Source organism: Cavia porcellus, unplaced genomic scaffold (assembly GCF_034190915.1).
Source record: "Cavia porcellus strain 051 isolate PalLab524CR breed Dunkin Hartley unplaced genomic scaffold, mCavPor4.1 scaffold_12, whole genome shotgun sequence".
Classification (NCBI taxonomy): domain Eukaryota; kingdom Metazoa; phylum Chordata; class Mammalia; order Rodentia; family Caviidae; genus Cavia; species Cavia porcellus.
This window is the reverse complement of record NW_026947495.1, coordinates 16826201-16840784: the sequence shown is the minus strand read 5'-3', so window position 1 is coordinate 16840784 and position 14584 is coordinate 16826201. Positions and strand designations below refer to the sequence as shown.

Here is a 14584-nt window from a genome sequence, read left to right as displayed (position 1 = left end):
ATAAGTTACTGCTCTGTACTTGTACGATTGAGAGTTAATGATTGGTGTTTTCTAGCTAAAACTTCCACTCCATATTCCAATCAGTTTGAGTTTTTAGGAAGTATTTGACCCACTGGGGGTGCCGGAAGCCCTTCATGATGTCTAATAGATTCATCCATCATTCTTAGAGTCTTAGTCACTTTCTTATCACAATACCAAACACCCACAATTTAAAGTAGCAAAGGCTTATTTTGGCTCATGTTTTAGTCCATCATCAGCTTGCTCCAAGACAGGACAACATGGCAGAGGAGCATGGCAAAAGAGAGCCATTCATGACATAGCATCATGGAAGTAGAGAAGTCAAGAGCTAGGAAGGGAGATATAACCTTCTGGGACATACCACAGTGACCCACCTTTTGCAATAAGAGTTTCCTAACAGTAAATCAGCTATAATGCCACTTTAACCCGATCACCTTCCAAAGATCCCCACTATGCTTGGATGAGGCTTTTGGGTACATTTAGACATAAATCATAACATTCCACCTCTGGTCCCCTCACTACGGAAATTCCTGAGCATCTCTTTATGCAAAATGCATTTAGCCTATGTCTGAGAGTTACTCAGTTAAACAGTTAAGACTAACTGAAAGTTTTAACAGTTCTAACATTGCTGAAAATTCAAGTTCAAAGTCTCCTCTGAGACTTAAGTCAAACTTCTAGCTATGAACCCCTATTAAAATTAGAAAGAATGTTAAATATTTAGCACAAGCTAAATATTTCCATTCCCAAAGGGAGGAGGGGGAGGAGAAAGATAGAAAAGAATGGACCCCAAATAAGACTAAAATCCAGCAGGATAAACATTAAATCCTGTAGCCCATGCCCAGCACCTGGGACAAATTGTAGTGAGGAAATGTGAACTCCAAAGGGCTTAGTTAGCCCCATCGTTATGGCATCGCCAGTGGTTGCAGCCCTCATGGCTTCTCTCTGGGGCTGGCTTTGATCACTCCTTGCAGTTTTCTTCAGCCATTCCACATACCTGGCTCATCCAGTGTTCGGAGGTCTCCACTACACTTTTGGTTTCACTCACAGCTTCATGTAGTATCCTCTCAGGTGCACACTGCCTGTTTTCCCATCCCTTCTTTTGAAATTTGAGTGGAAGCCTCCTTGACCCTACAACTCTTTTTTTAAAATTTTTAATTTTTAAAACTTTATTTATTTTTTAATTTAAAAAAACAAAAAAAGGGTACAAGTTATACAGAATCTCAGAAAAAACAAACAGTAGGAAATCACTTGCTAACAGATTACATATTGTCATCTTAGAAATAGCTGTTCAAGTTACAAAGTCAAAGCATACAAAGTGGACATTCAAACAGTGAGACTGCAAACAGTTCTGTTCAATGATCCAACAAAACTCAGTAATATGGTTATCTATCTTATACACTTAAATATACATGCAGTTATATCCTTTAGAGCACTTTCTTTTCCTTTCTTTTGTACAATGACAATTACACATTTTGTGTTTTATTACTCCCACAGTTCTTATTACTTTTTTTGAAGAAAATAAAACCAAATGTGAGGTAACAAAACAGAGTCAGTCAAATCAAAAGGAGGGACATAATACATACTGTAAAAACAAAATACAAAGTGATCAACCTTGATTACCATAATGCCTCTTGCTATCTTAAAAAGAAGTGCCTATATCATCAGTTATAATAAAATTGAACAAAGCAGTAAAGAACAAAACCAATAAAACTAAAATATTGGAGACATTACAGGACTTCAAAAGAAGATAATAGTCAAACCAGAATGGGCATCATAATGAATCTTATTGTCTTCACAGTTGTTGCCTATACTCTCAAGCTTGGTAGTATCAAACAAGAAAGAATAGAGGAAAATCAGTCAAAACAATATGGTGAGAGCAATACAGATGATCTCAGTTCTAGAACATGGGACTCTGGGGGCTTTCTTCTCAAGATGAAGTCTTTCATCTTTTCAGTTTTGATCCTTGGAAGGGTGGAATTTTACAGGCTTTTCCACATTCCCTCAAATCACTTTTCCTAACCTCCTGATCAAATGTACTCGACTCTTTTCTAATGATAGTCTTTTCAGCAACCAAGTTCACCTCTGCTCCATCTTTGCAGGCCCTGACTTTACTGAAGCTTTCTTTCTGGCCAAAGTCAAATATTTTTAAAGCACTTAGCATGCCGTTTGCTCTTAATTCTCAATTTAGAGAAGGTTAAAAGCCCGTAAAGGTCCCCATGCCACAGACTGAATGCTGAGCTACCTTGAAATTTCCTCAGCCAAAGTTGTCTACCACCCTTAATCTCAATCTTAGGGCATGAGAAAAATGCAGACAAATTTTCTGCCAGAAGATAACATGCATAGCCTGGAGTCCAACTGCTGATGCAATCCTGGTTCTCAGTTAAAATCTCCTGAGGTTAGCCTTTTTCACCTCCTTTTAAAATCAGCATTCTGGTCTTCTGAGCTCTGACCAGAATTTCCTGTCAAGCTCAGTTTATAGTATTCTAGGGTTGCTTCTTCAGCCAGCATCCAAACTCCTCCTTTGAGCCAGTTCCAAAAGCTTCTAAACCATATGGTAAGGTAGTGTCACAGCACCAACCCCACTCCTTGAACAAAAATCTGACTTAGTCACTTGCCGAAACACCTACTATTTAAAGAAGGAGTGGTTTATATCGGCTCACGTTTCATTCCATAGTTGGCTGACAGGATACTATTGCAGAGGAAAGCTGCTCACAGCAAGATGATAGAGAAACAGAGAAGTAAAAAATGAAACCAAGAAGAGAAATATAACCTTCTACATCACGTCCAGAGTGACCCGCTCCTTCCAACCAGACCGTACCTCCTGACAGTAAGTTGGCTATAATGCCTATAATCCAATAATCTTCCAAAGGTCCTGCCTATGATCATATGAAGCCTCAGGAGAACGTCTAAATACAAACCATAACTTAGGAAAAGTAAATTCCAACCATCAAAATGCACTACACTTGTAACCCATTGAAGTGGAAAGCAGATTGATGGTGACTGGGGGAAGGAAAGAGGGAATGAGGAATCACTGATCAACGGGTACAGTAATGAAGTGGAGGTGATAAATATATCTTGAAATTAGATAGAAGTGGTGGTTCTGCAACATTGTGACTATACAAAATGCCACTTTTGAATGCTTAACTTCATGTTGTGTGGACTTTACAGCAATAAAAATAAATGCACTATGCTTAGCCAGTATAAATGTTCCAACTCAGCTCTGTTAGAGCCAACTACACCCCAGCCCTAACAGCAGCTTAGACTATGTAAAGGAAAGAAGAGATTCCAGGGAGGAATTCACTGGAGTAGGAGAAGAGCTACATTGGGAAGTATTTGGGAATTCTCTGCAGTCAAGGGCAAGAGAGTTGCCCTTCCAGATGGTAGGTGCTTGTGAAAGCATGTTCCTGGGCTAGAAATAAGGTGTGGGCAGAATGGAGTTTGCAAGCTAGCAGTTCATATGCTCCCCAAGCATCCCCAAGTTCTGTAAGGCATTATTTTTCTGAAGCTTTCCTCATCAGCATCCCCTACCCCACCCCCACATACACATGAAGAGAAGATTCCAGACAAAGGGACTCTGGCTACCAGGGAGTGCTGAAGAGAGGCAGAAGGCAGGTCCCAAATATTCCCTTAGGAGATGGCAGTTTTGACTTCCACCTGAAAAAAAGCCATCAAGAACCCACAAATCCTGCAGAGGAGACTTGCAATCAAATGCTCAGTGAAGCACAGAGATTCTCATCTTCTCCTGCCTCTTCTGTTCTTCTCCAAGTTCTCAAGCAAGGGAAGAGAAAAGAGCCAAAGACAGTGAGGTACAGAGCAGCCACAGTCTGCCTCATCCCAGACTCCTAGCCACGAGGGGTGGTCCTGGTAACATTACATCCCACTCAGTGTGAGCTCTAGACTGTTCAGGATGGGTGGCTTTGTTTGTTTTTGTTAGTGTTTGTGTTTACTAAGGGTTGTAAAAAGGGAGGTTTGGTATTAACCTCCAAAAGATGTAGGGACAAAATCAGAATCATTTCATGTTTGTATCCCAAGAAGTTCAATCTACTGAGCAAATTACTTAATTTACAATTATATATTTTTTTAAAAAAATTCTTTATATTATTTGAAATGTTAGGGATGGAGCCCAGAAGCTCACATATGACAGATAAGTACTCTACACTGAGCTACAATCTTCGCCCTAAATTGCTTAATCTGAGTCTGTTTTCTTATCTGTAAAATGGGAGAAGCCATTTCTTCTTGCTGGGTGGTTAGGAATGTTCCATAAAATAACATTCACAAAGTACCTGATACATAGGCAATCATTAAAATGTAGAATGGAGTAGACCTTTCAGAAAGCAAGACCCACAGCCAGATGGCTGTGGCACACACTTATTGTCCCAGCACTAGCGTGGACTACACAGTGAGTTCAAGGCCAGCCTGAACTACAGTGAACTCCTGTCTCAAAACAACAACAACAAACAACCCCAAATATACAAAAAACAGAAAGGAAGATACTTTTCCAGAAAGAAACACATATATTCTGGGGAAGCTGAGATGCTTACACAGAGGCTCAGCCTTTCTTTTCCTCTGGGACATTGATACTATTTTTAATAAAGAGATTAAGTCTCACTCAGTCAAACTGGGGAGAAAATCAGTGGCATTCTTTGAGTAGTGACCACATTATGAATATTCTTTGTGATAATGATTATGGTAATGAGACTGCAAGTGTTTCTTTTCCACAGTTCTTCAAAAGGAAAATGCATATGTATCCAAGGTGTTCCAGGAGATATGGACAGTGAAAGTGATCTGCCTTTCTGCAGATAATAAGGGGTATGCTGCCTGTAGAGAAGTTAAAAGCAATAATAAACCTACTTGTAGGGACTAGACTATACCCCTCCCAAAAACACATGTTGAAGCCCCTACCCCAAAATAATTAGAGATAGAGTATTTACAAAAGTAATTACAACTGAATAAGGTCATAAGAGCAACTGCCCGACCCAATAGGATTACTCCCCTTACAAGAAGTAACAGAAGTGATGACTTCTCTCTGCTGTGAGAAGACACAGCCAGCCAGGAAGAAAGCCTTCATTAGGAGCCAAATCCGCCAGCACTTTTGTCTTGGATCTTCCTGCTCCAGAGCTGTGTGGATAAATACTCCTTTGTCTAAGTCATCCAGGATATGGTGTTTTGTTATAGCAGCCCAAGTTGCCGGAGTCACCATTAATCAGTCTACTATTCATTATCAGCATGCCCCAGCTATTCTGAACAATGTCAGTGAGAAAATACTTCCTGGACTTCTTCTTATTAAGACTAATATTGGGAGTGTAGCTCAGTGGCACAGTTCTTGCCTGGAATAGTTGAGACCTTGGAATTGTTCCCCAGCACCGAAAAACAAAAGAAGTGGGAATTAGCCAGGTGTGGTACAACAACGTATCATGTGAGCCACTTGGGGGCTGAGGCAGGAAAATCACTCAAGCCAGAAATTTCAATCAAACTGGAACAACATAGCAAGACCCTGTCACAAACAAACAGACAGTATTACAGCCATCAACAAGAACCTGGAAAATATAATTTGCATGAAATAAACGAGGCATAAAGTTTAAAAATCATATGGTATCTTTCATCTGAGTAAGGCAAAATACAAACAAACGAACAATAAAAGATGAATAGAGGGCCAGGATTTAGCTCAGTGGTTCAAGTGACTGCTTGGTAAATCCATCCCCGGTACAAAAAAAAGACAGATAGTGGGAGACAAAGGAATGGATTTCTTGCAAAACAGAAGGGGCCCACAGGAACAAGAGTGAGGGGTAAAGTGGGGAAGGGAAATAAGTATAAGAATGATATGCCCTGTACAGGACCTAATAACCTCAGTGAATGTACCATATGCATAACATCAGCTAAAATTAATAGTATCAACAAGAATGAAGATTGAATGAGAGAAGGGAGAGATGGAGAAGGGGATTAAAAAAAAAAACTGTATTATGTGCATGTACCCACTCACCAAGATGATTGTAAACTGCATGTACTATAAACATGTACTAATAAAATGTTTAGAAAGTAAGACAGAGAGAGAAAGAGAAAGAGAGAGATTAGTTTATTGAACATGATGAAACACCAGTAGGTAAAGCTCATAAGCATATATGCAGTAAGTCAGTCTGTATTTATGTAGTCTAAAAACCACATTAAGCCTCCAACCTGGCCTGACCCTCCCAGCCCCAGCCTGCTTGCTAGCAGACATACTACTGTCTGCAGAGAACTCAGCTCAGCACTGAGGCTGTCACTGACAAACACGGGAAAGGAGATAAGAAAGGACAGGCAAGTTTGCAGGTCCTGGGGACATCTGGGAACCCCCCAAAATTTACAGCAGACACTGCAAAGGACTCTGCCCATTGATATGCAAGATTGCGAGAAAACTTTTAATAGGCAGATGCTCACTGAGACCTTCCTGTAATGCCCCCTGCCTCCTCTCTATCCCATTAAAAGGAACACACTTCTCTTTGCTCAGGGGCAAAAGGTCTTATTGTGCTTTGCTTAAACCCAGGCACAATAAATTCCATGCCAAGTTGCCTTTACACAAACCTGGTAATCTCTGCTGCTTACACCTCACAAACAATATTATATATTATTCAGGTACACATACACATTAACCAAAACACAAAGACTTTCCTAGAAATTTAAGGTAACATTTTACTGATAGGAAGAAGTAGAGAGGGAAAATGAAGGCCATAGATGTAAAGTTAACAATTTGTTTCTTGAACCCAGTGGTTCATATATTATCACCTCTAGTTTTTGTATAATTTCCATATTTTGTTTAAAAATGCACATCCATCAGCCAAGGATTCTGCTGTCCCACCCACACTGGCATGGGCCCATTGTGAGACTCTTTTCTCTTGAAACTGGATCCCCTCCTGGTCTGGACATCTGACCTGGCCTGGAATTAACAGCACGTACAGGACGACTAGGTCCAAGTCTGCTAGTTAACAAGGCAAGGATGAAGCTGAGCAGGCGCATAGTGGTTGCATTATGAACAGCCTTGTGTGCCGTGTTGCACTTTGTGCGACAACTAGAGCAATCAGGACTTACCAACAGGAAATGGGTGGCATGGGAAGTGACTGTGAGGGTGAGCTCTGCTGCAGCAGGAGAGATGTGAAAAGAAGCGGTGGCTCAGGGGAAACAGGGGCAAAGGCAGCCCGGTGGCTGTCTGCCTTAGGATGATAGCCCATTCCGGCCGGAGGTGGAGTTTTCCTGGGTAAAAATGGAAGCAACCCGTGATTGCTATTTATAAAAATAACTACAAAGGCTTGACAACCCAGAGAGAATGCTGAAAAAGTAAATTGAGGGCTGTTGGGAAAATGCTCAGTGTTTCTCATCTTCAAAGCGTTTCTGAGACATGAGCTCATATAGGCTCCTTCCTGAGCCCTGAGAGAAACAGAGGGAAGAAGGAAGTGGGGAGGGAAGGTAAACTGAGGGTGCTAGCATGGGTGCCTCTCAGAAGTCCACTGTGCTCCTCCACCCTGCTTCTCACAACCCACCTGGTGTGGAGTGAAAAAAGCTGGGGCAAGCACAGGGAGGCCAGAGCTGGCAGGCCACATCAAGGGCTGTGCTGGGTCACCATGAGCTTGTAGGCTGGCTAAGATCCAGATGTTAAAGGCAAGAAAACAGGCAGGGGCAGCCGGGATCACAAAGCAGGAGAGCCTTGTGAGGTATGTGGGACCTGACCTTCATCTTGGCACAAGCAGAGCCACAGTGCAAACCCCTCCTTCGAGAGGACCTGAATGCAGACAAGGTGACAAGGAGGGAAGAAAAGGGAGCAGGCAGATAGGAAGTAACATCTGACACTGCCTTGACACTGGAAAGTGCACCAGAAGGCACCGCTAAGAGCCCACTTTTGTGAACCCCACACACCTCAGGTATCAAGGCTGTTGCTACTCTGCCACAGAAAGAAACTGTCTGGAGGTTCTCAGAGAGCAGCAACACTGGGACTGGAACTCAGCATGCTATGAGTTAATGCCCTGGACTGCAGAGAAGTCCCACTCACCCTTCAAGTTTGGCACAAAGCACCCACCTCTGGAAGCCTTCCCCACTGGCCCGGGAAGAAAAGAGCAGTTTTGCGTCTCCAGCAGCCCAGCACTGACTCTCGAGGCGTCCAGATGGTTACTGGAGTTTCAGAGTGAAAGCTTAGTGCGCTGAAGGTCCCAATAGAATAGGCTCAGCCACCCCGCCCAGGAGGCCAGCCAGCGGGCAGCAGGAAATGAATGTTAACTGGTATGGCCACACCTGGAAGTTGGTAACTGTCTTTCGAGTTTTGTAGAAAAAAGGAACAAAGGAGTTGCGAGTTTGCAAGGTTACAGATATTTGCATAGCTGGCAAAAAAGGCAATCACAGTCTCATTAATCAGTGTCTCAGGACTGGGTCGGAGGCCCTAGGAGAACCATCATTGTTTGAGAGGGCAATCCAGTCCCCATCAAGAAATCTGCAGTTCCAGCTTTGGGTGACAGCCTCATTCCCATCATCGGATAATTGCTCATGTTTATGGGGGTGGCCCCATCATGGGGTGCTTGACTTTTCTGGAATCTAAGATGACAATAGATTTAGGACCATGGCTAGAGACCACTAGGCCTTTCTCCATGGGTTCCAGAACTAGACCGTGTGAAAACTATTGGATGTCACTCCAAATCCTGAAAAGTACTTTTAGTTGCTCTTATCTTAATGTCTTCAGTTTCAAGCCAGGAACATTAAGTAAATTTAAGACTTACAAGCTTTGTAGTACTAGTTTTTAGACAGAGACTCCTTACGAAATTAACATGCCTCCGTGCAGAGCTGAGCAGGAATCTGACCCAAAGCTTTAATGTGATAAAGGAGACAGATACACAAAGGAAGGCACAGATACAAAGCTTCAACCTGTGTTTAGTTACTCATTAGGTATATATCTGCAAGCCCAGCCTCTAAGTCCCTGTAACAAGCACGCTGAGTTATAAGTGGTTCCTTGCCTGTCATCTCCCTGGAATTCCAGCTTTCCCCAGCAGCCTCCCCAGCCCTGGAAATAACCAGCTCATAGCTGGTGTGCTCTGGTACTTAGCTCACAAGGTCTCCTGCAGGACATTTATTTCCCTGGGTCTAGTTCACGAGCAAGAAGCAACAGGCCAAGAGCTCAGCTCAGGCAGCCACCCTGGTGGGTGAGAAGTAGATGTCCCAACCTCCAGGTGGCAGGGCAAGGGTTCCAAGACTATGCCTGCATGTGGTGTGCACAGCAGGTAACAGAGAGGACTGAGTGTCTGAGTGACAGGTGCTGTGATACATTGGTACACAAAGCGTTTCTTTGAGCTAACATTCTAACATTCTCAAGAGGAGATGGACGACACCCATGAAAACCAGTAAGAGGATCCTAGGTTGGGGATGTAGTTCCCCAGCATCATAGACAGCCCAGAGAGGCTGCTGTGCCATGAAGAAAGAGAAGTACAAGGTGAGCTGTCTTCTCCCAGGCGCCAACACTGGAGCCCACACTTCCAGGAACCACTTCAACTTGCAGAATATTCAAGTCCCACTCTGCTCAGCAGGGGTGACAATTGGGTTCCTAGTCCATGAAAAGCTGTACCCAGACCTGAAAAGTTACTTCAGCTTCATAGCTCTGCACATTTTCTCCAGCCTCTGATGAAAGATTATTTCATTGCTTTCGACAGAAGGCGTATTTGTGTGTGTACATATGCTTGAGAGAAATTTACTGAAAAGATGTGGGTACGAGACCAGCTGGCAGCATTTCCATGCCAGAATACTCTCCTAGCAATCTGCCCAAGGGTTCTCATTTGCAATGCTTGAATCGCTGCTGGAGGAGACATGGTGGTAAGGAATGCATGGAGGCAAATTGGCCCTCACCCCAGAGCTCTACAAGCCCCCAGAGAAAAGGAGGTCCTGACCTTGGAGAGAGGAGTAAAATGATGACTTTCCAGGTCTCTGGGTTAGGAGTCTGATCCTGAGTGAAGATTCCACTTCAGGAGTGGAAGAAGGAAATGCAGTTTCAGTATTCCAGGATCACCCTTCTTGTCTCTTTCTAAAAGTCTTTTCCTAAGGCCTCAACTGTACCTACTCAGTGGATAGACTTTCTACTGCTTTCTCGTAATGTTTTATTCAAAAATTAAAATCTCTGTTGATTTTCAAGTACATAATGCATAGTAGTGCTAAACAGAGGTAAAGGAAATGAAAGGAATTTTGAGAATTTATGAACGTATTTACCTTCTTCCTTTTCCTCTCTCTTCCCTCCCCCACCTTTTCTTCATCGCTTTCTCTTCAAGGTTAATATAAAAGCTAAAAATATTAACATGCCAAAGGGCAAGATAAGCTGGGACTCTAGATTGGGAAAGAAAAGGAAAAAGATACTGTGCAGTAAGCAAAAAACTGACACTATCCCAAGGATGCCCTCAGTACACAGAATCTGTATGTTAGGTTTCTTCAAAAAAGGGAAATTAAGGTTGAAGATGGGGTTAAGGGTGCTAATCAATTGGTCTGAAGATAAAGATTTCTCTGAAAGTCTGGTACAATCATGGGGCCTTTGCAATGAAAGGGTCAGAAGCCAACATTGGGGTGATGCTGTGGGAGAAAATGACTTCCTCTCCTTGCTAGCTTTGAAGATGGAGAAAGCTGGACAGGGGCCAGAAACCTAATAGGTGGCCTCTAAAAGTTGGAAAAGGCAAGGAAATAATTTGTTCTCTGCAAGCCTCTAGTCGAAAAGACACTTTGATTTTAGCCCTCTGAGCCCCATAGGGACTCCTACAGAGATGAAAGTTAATAAATTTGTATTGTGGAATCTGCCATGTTTCCGGCTATTACAACAGCAACTGAAAAGAGAGAGAGACACACACAGAGACAGAGACAGAGACAGAGAGAGGAAAAGATTGACAAAGAAGGCTGAAAAGGTAGGAAGTAGTGAGCTGGAGAAAAAGCAGCTCTCTGACAGCCATTGTTGACTTCCCTGTTGCCCGGTCTTGAAGACCTAAAACGCCTTCCTCATCCTATTCAGATCAGTTCTATACTACGTTGTTTCACGTGAATTCTCTGTATGTGACGATATGGTCAATTATTTGGAAGAAAACAAGAGGCAATATGATAGATAGTGAAGATCTCTTGTTGTCTTGCTTTGAAATTTGTGTCTCTTACATTGCTTTCTTATATTCTGTTTTGTTGAGTTTAATTTTACCCACTTTAAAATAAAAATAAAAAAGAAAAGAAAAAGCAGCTGTGCAGGCAGAAGACCCAGGAAAATTGGATGAAGTCCTTCAAGGTGACGATGGAGGGGATGAAGATGGGAAGAGACAGCACCCCCTACTGGCAGTTCTCATACTCAGACACAAGTTTTAGAACTATGCAAAATGAAAACGCAGGGTCATCTGTGTAAAATTATTTGAATATTTTGAGACTGTGGCAGGCTCTTTCGAGCATGAGGCCCTGTGTGCTTGCTCTTTACTGCTGTCTATGTGACAGAGGAATGTGTTATTCAGGCCTTTTATGTGGGCCCCTGGGTGGTGGGTAAGCCTTTTATCTGCTGAAGCCCTTGGCCTCTGGAGCCTCTGTTTCCCTCCTGCTCCTGATCTAAAACTTTCTAAGGAGCGTGAGCCTGATGCACACGAACACAAGCACACTTCACTGTATTGTGCCTTGCTTTGTTGCACTCTGCAGATACTGCACAATTTTTTACAAACTGAAAGTTTCTGGCAACCCCTCATCAAGCAAGTCTATTGGCATCATTTTTTCAACAGCTCAGATGTCTGTTAGCATTTTTTTAGCAACAAAGTATTTTTTAATTGAGCTGTGTACATTGTCTTCGTAGATATAATACCATTGCATATTTATTAGGTAACTATATGGTGTAAACATAACTTTTATATGTACTGGAAAACTGAAGGAATCATGTGGCCTGCCTTACTGCAGTACCTGTGTGATCGCAGTAGTCTGGAGCTGAATATCGAGGTGGATGACAGAAGCCTCTTCCCATGTCCTGCCTGTCCACCCCACAGAGCTGTGCCCTCCAGTGCTGCTGTGGACTCTGGCACCAACAGGTGGGGGCCCATAGGAAAGTCTGAGAGAGCTCAGACTGCAGGCAGAAATCAGAAGCAGAATTTTCGTCTTACATCAGAACAAAAGAAATGAATGTGCTGTTCCTAAAATACCTATGTTTCTAGAGTTTAGAATCCCAGTTTGGCAGAATGAATATTTCTTATCAGGTAGTCTTAGGATGGAATCATCGTATGCATACTGTGTATTTTCAGCTGTTTTACCCCCACTCCAGTGAGTGATTCAGCCATGGTTGGCACCACACAGCTAGCTTCCATGACACCCCTACCCCAGAGTCTGAGTCACTCTGACGGCTCCAGCCGAGGTGGGCCAGCACTGGTTACAGCCCCTAATGTGATGGCTTCAGTGGAACCTCTGTCGGTTGCCCTTTCTTAGTAAGGGTTAGATGTTCTTATTATGTCCCCAAAGTCTAATTCTTTGCTGCTCTGAAGGGAATAAGGGTCACAGTTCAGAGGAAACTGCCATCTCACTTTCACCCCCACACTGTCCCTGCCACATAACCAGGTCAGCATCAGATTCTTCCTTTCCTCACCCTCACCCTCATGCCCACCAGCACTGCCTGAGGCCCTGGAGGGGCACAGAGTGCAGAGAAGGAAGGAAGGAAAGTGAAAAAGGAGAAGAGAAGAAAAAAGAAGTATAAAAAGTTTTCACTGATTAAGGATCAGTAAGCACCCACTTGGAAACCCTGTGGAAGAACAGAAAAGCATTCAGGCATAACCCATAGCCACAAAGAGCTTATGGTTTCGCTTGAGAGTTAGCCCTGTTCCTTTCTGACTCAAACCCACTCTTCTCCCACCTTCTTTATTGCTGGCAAAGTCCTGATATTTTCTATAGAGGCAATTTTAAAAATTGAAGTATAATATTGTGTTTGCCAAGCACCTGGCAATATTGTGTGATACTGTGTATCACCTGGCAGCTTTGCTATAAATGCAATTTCCAATTTGGCAGATGGTGGGGCACAAGATTCTACATATCAGATTCTACACAGCAGCCCACAGAGACATCTATGCTGCTGGATGAGGCTCACTCTGGGTAGCAAGGATATAATATACATAGCAAAAGTGTACAAGTCACACACACACACACACACACACACACACACGGCTTAATGGGGGACACACTCATATAGCCACACCCTGGCTAAGAAGATAGACAGAGCTGAGTCTGTAGCTCAGTGATGCAGCATGTAATTATCATATACACAGCCCTGGGAGCCATCGCTAGAACCAGGAAAGGAGAGAAGAGGAGGGGATAGGAGAGGAAAAGTAGAGGGAAGGGACGGGAAGGGAAGGGAAGAAAAAGAAAAGAAAACAAAGGAAAGGAAAAGAAATGAGCCAGGTATGGTGGCACACTCCTGTAATCCCAACATTCTGAAGGCTGAGACAGGAGGGTTGTTGCAAGTTCAAGACCAGCCTGGGTTACAAAGTGAGCTCCAGGCCAGGCTGAACAGCATAATGAGTATCAAAAAGACCAAAAAAAAAAAAAAAGGAAGAAAAAGAAAGGAAATAGGAAGAGAGGGAAGAAGGAGGGAGGGCACCATTCCCTGGAAATTTTTGTTTTCCCAGCATCATAGGTCAGTGTTGTACAAGCAAAAATGTCTCTGGTTTTGTCCTAGGTCTCTAGCACAGAACTTCTGAAAACTTTGCAATTTCCTTAGTGATAAGAATGTCTTTACTGGGGCTGGGGACTTAGCTCAGTGGCATAAGAACCTTCCTTGCAAGCAGGCAGTCCTGAGTTCGATGCCCGGTACTGATAAAAAAATAAAAAAATAAAAAAAGAATGTCTTTGTTATTCATGAGTACTATGACTTGGGTTTTTTCTTTCTTTTTTGAAGCAGGGTCTCACTATGCAGTGGTCTCCTGTTTCAGCCTCCCGAATGCTGGGATTGCAAGCCTGCATCCAGCCTTGTTTGGCAAGTTTGGTTCTTAAATGTCCTTAATAGGTTCATGTATAAATATGAGTAGTTATCCCTCATCTCTGGTGCTATTGGGAAGTGGTGGACCCTTTAAAATGTGGGCCAGAAGGAGGAAGTTGAATCACCGGCTGTGTTCCTCCAGGGAACCTTGGGGCCCTGGTCTCTCCTGCGCTCTCTTCTCCTTCTCCTCTGCTCCACCATGTGCTCCCTGTCCTGCTATCTTACCACGGTGCTGGAACTGCTGAGATCCAAAAAATCAATTCTCCCAATCATGAAATGCCTCCAGCAGCAACATACCTACTACTTGATACCCAGCAAGAGAGAAATGTTTCTCCCAAACATAGAAGAAATCATCTTTCCCTTGGCTTTAGTGTGCACACAATGTCATCCTAACCTAAGATAGTTGCCGAGAGAATATCACATGTTGATGGGTTTAAATCCAGATTCTTAGACCAATTCCTGCAAAGCGCATGGGATTGCTATGATTGGCTTAGAATAATCAGTCTCCGTATCCAGTCTCTGAGAGTTAGAAATGCAGTCACTGCCCCCTTGGCCCATATCAACTATATTGACGAATAATAAATAAGTCTGTTAGCAAAGGAAGAG

General features: G+C 43.1%; 1 long non-coding RNA gene across 2 annotated transcripts; it reads right to left on the bottom strand.

Moving 5' to 3' along the window:
- Positions 1-1166: 1166 nt before the first annotated feature.
- Positions 1167-8186, bottom strand: LOC106025464 (uncharacterized). Of its 2 annotated transcripts, none has more exons than XR_001199064.2 (3): positions 8063-8186; positions 7081-7242; positions 1167-5512 (listed from the first exon to the last, which is right to left on the bottom strand). It is a non-coding gene; the product is annotated as an uncharacterized LOC106025464 (long non-coding RNA). The 2 variants fall into 2 exon arrangements; XR_010050761.1 differs by having other exon boundaries at positions 1167-5361.
- Positions 8187-14584: the final 6398 nt, after the last annotated feature.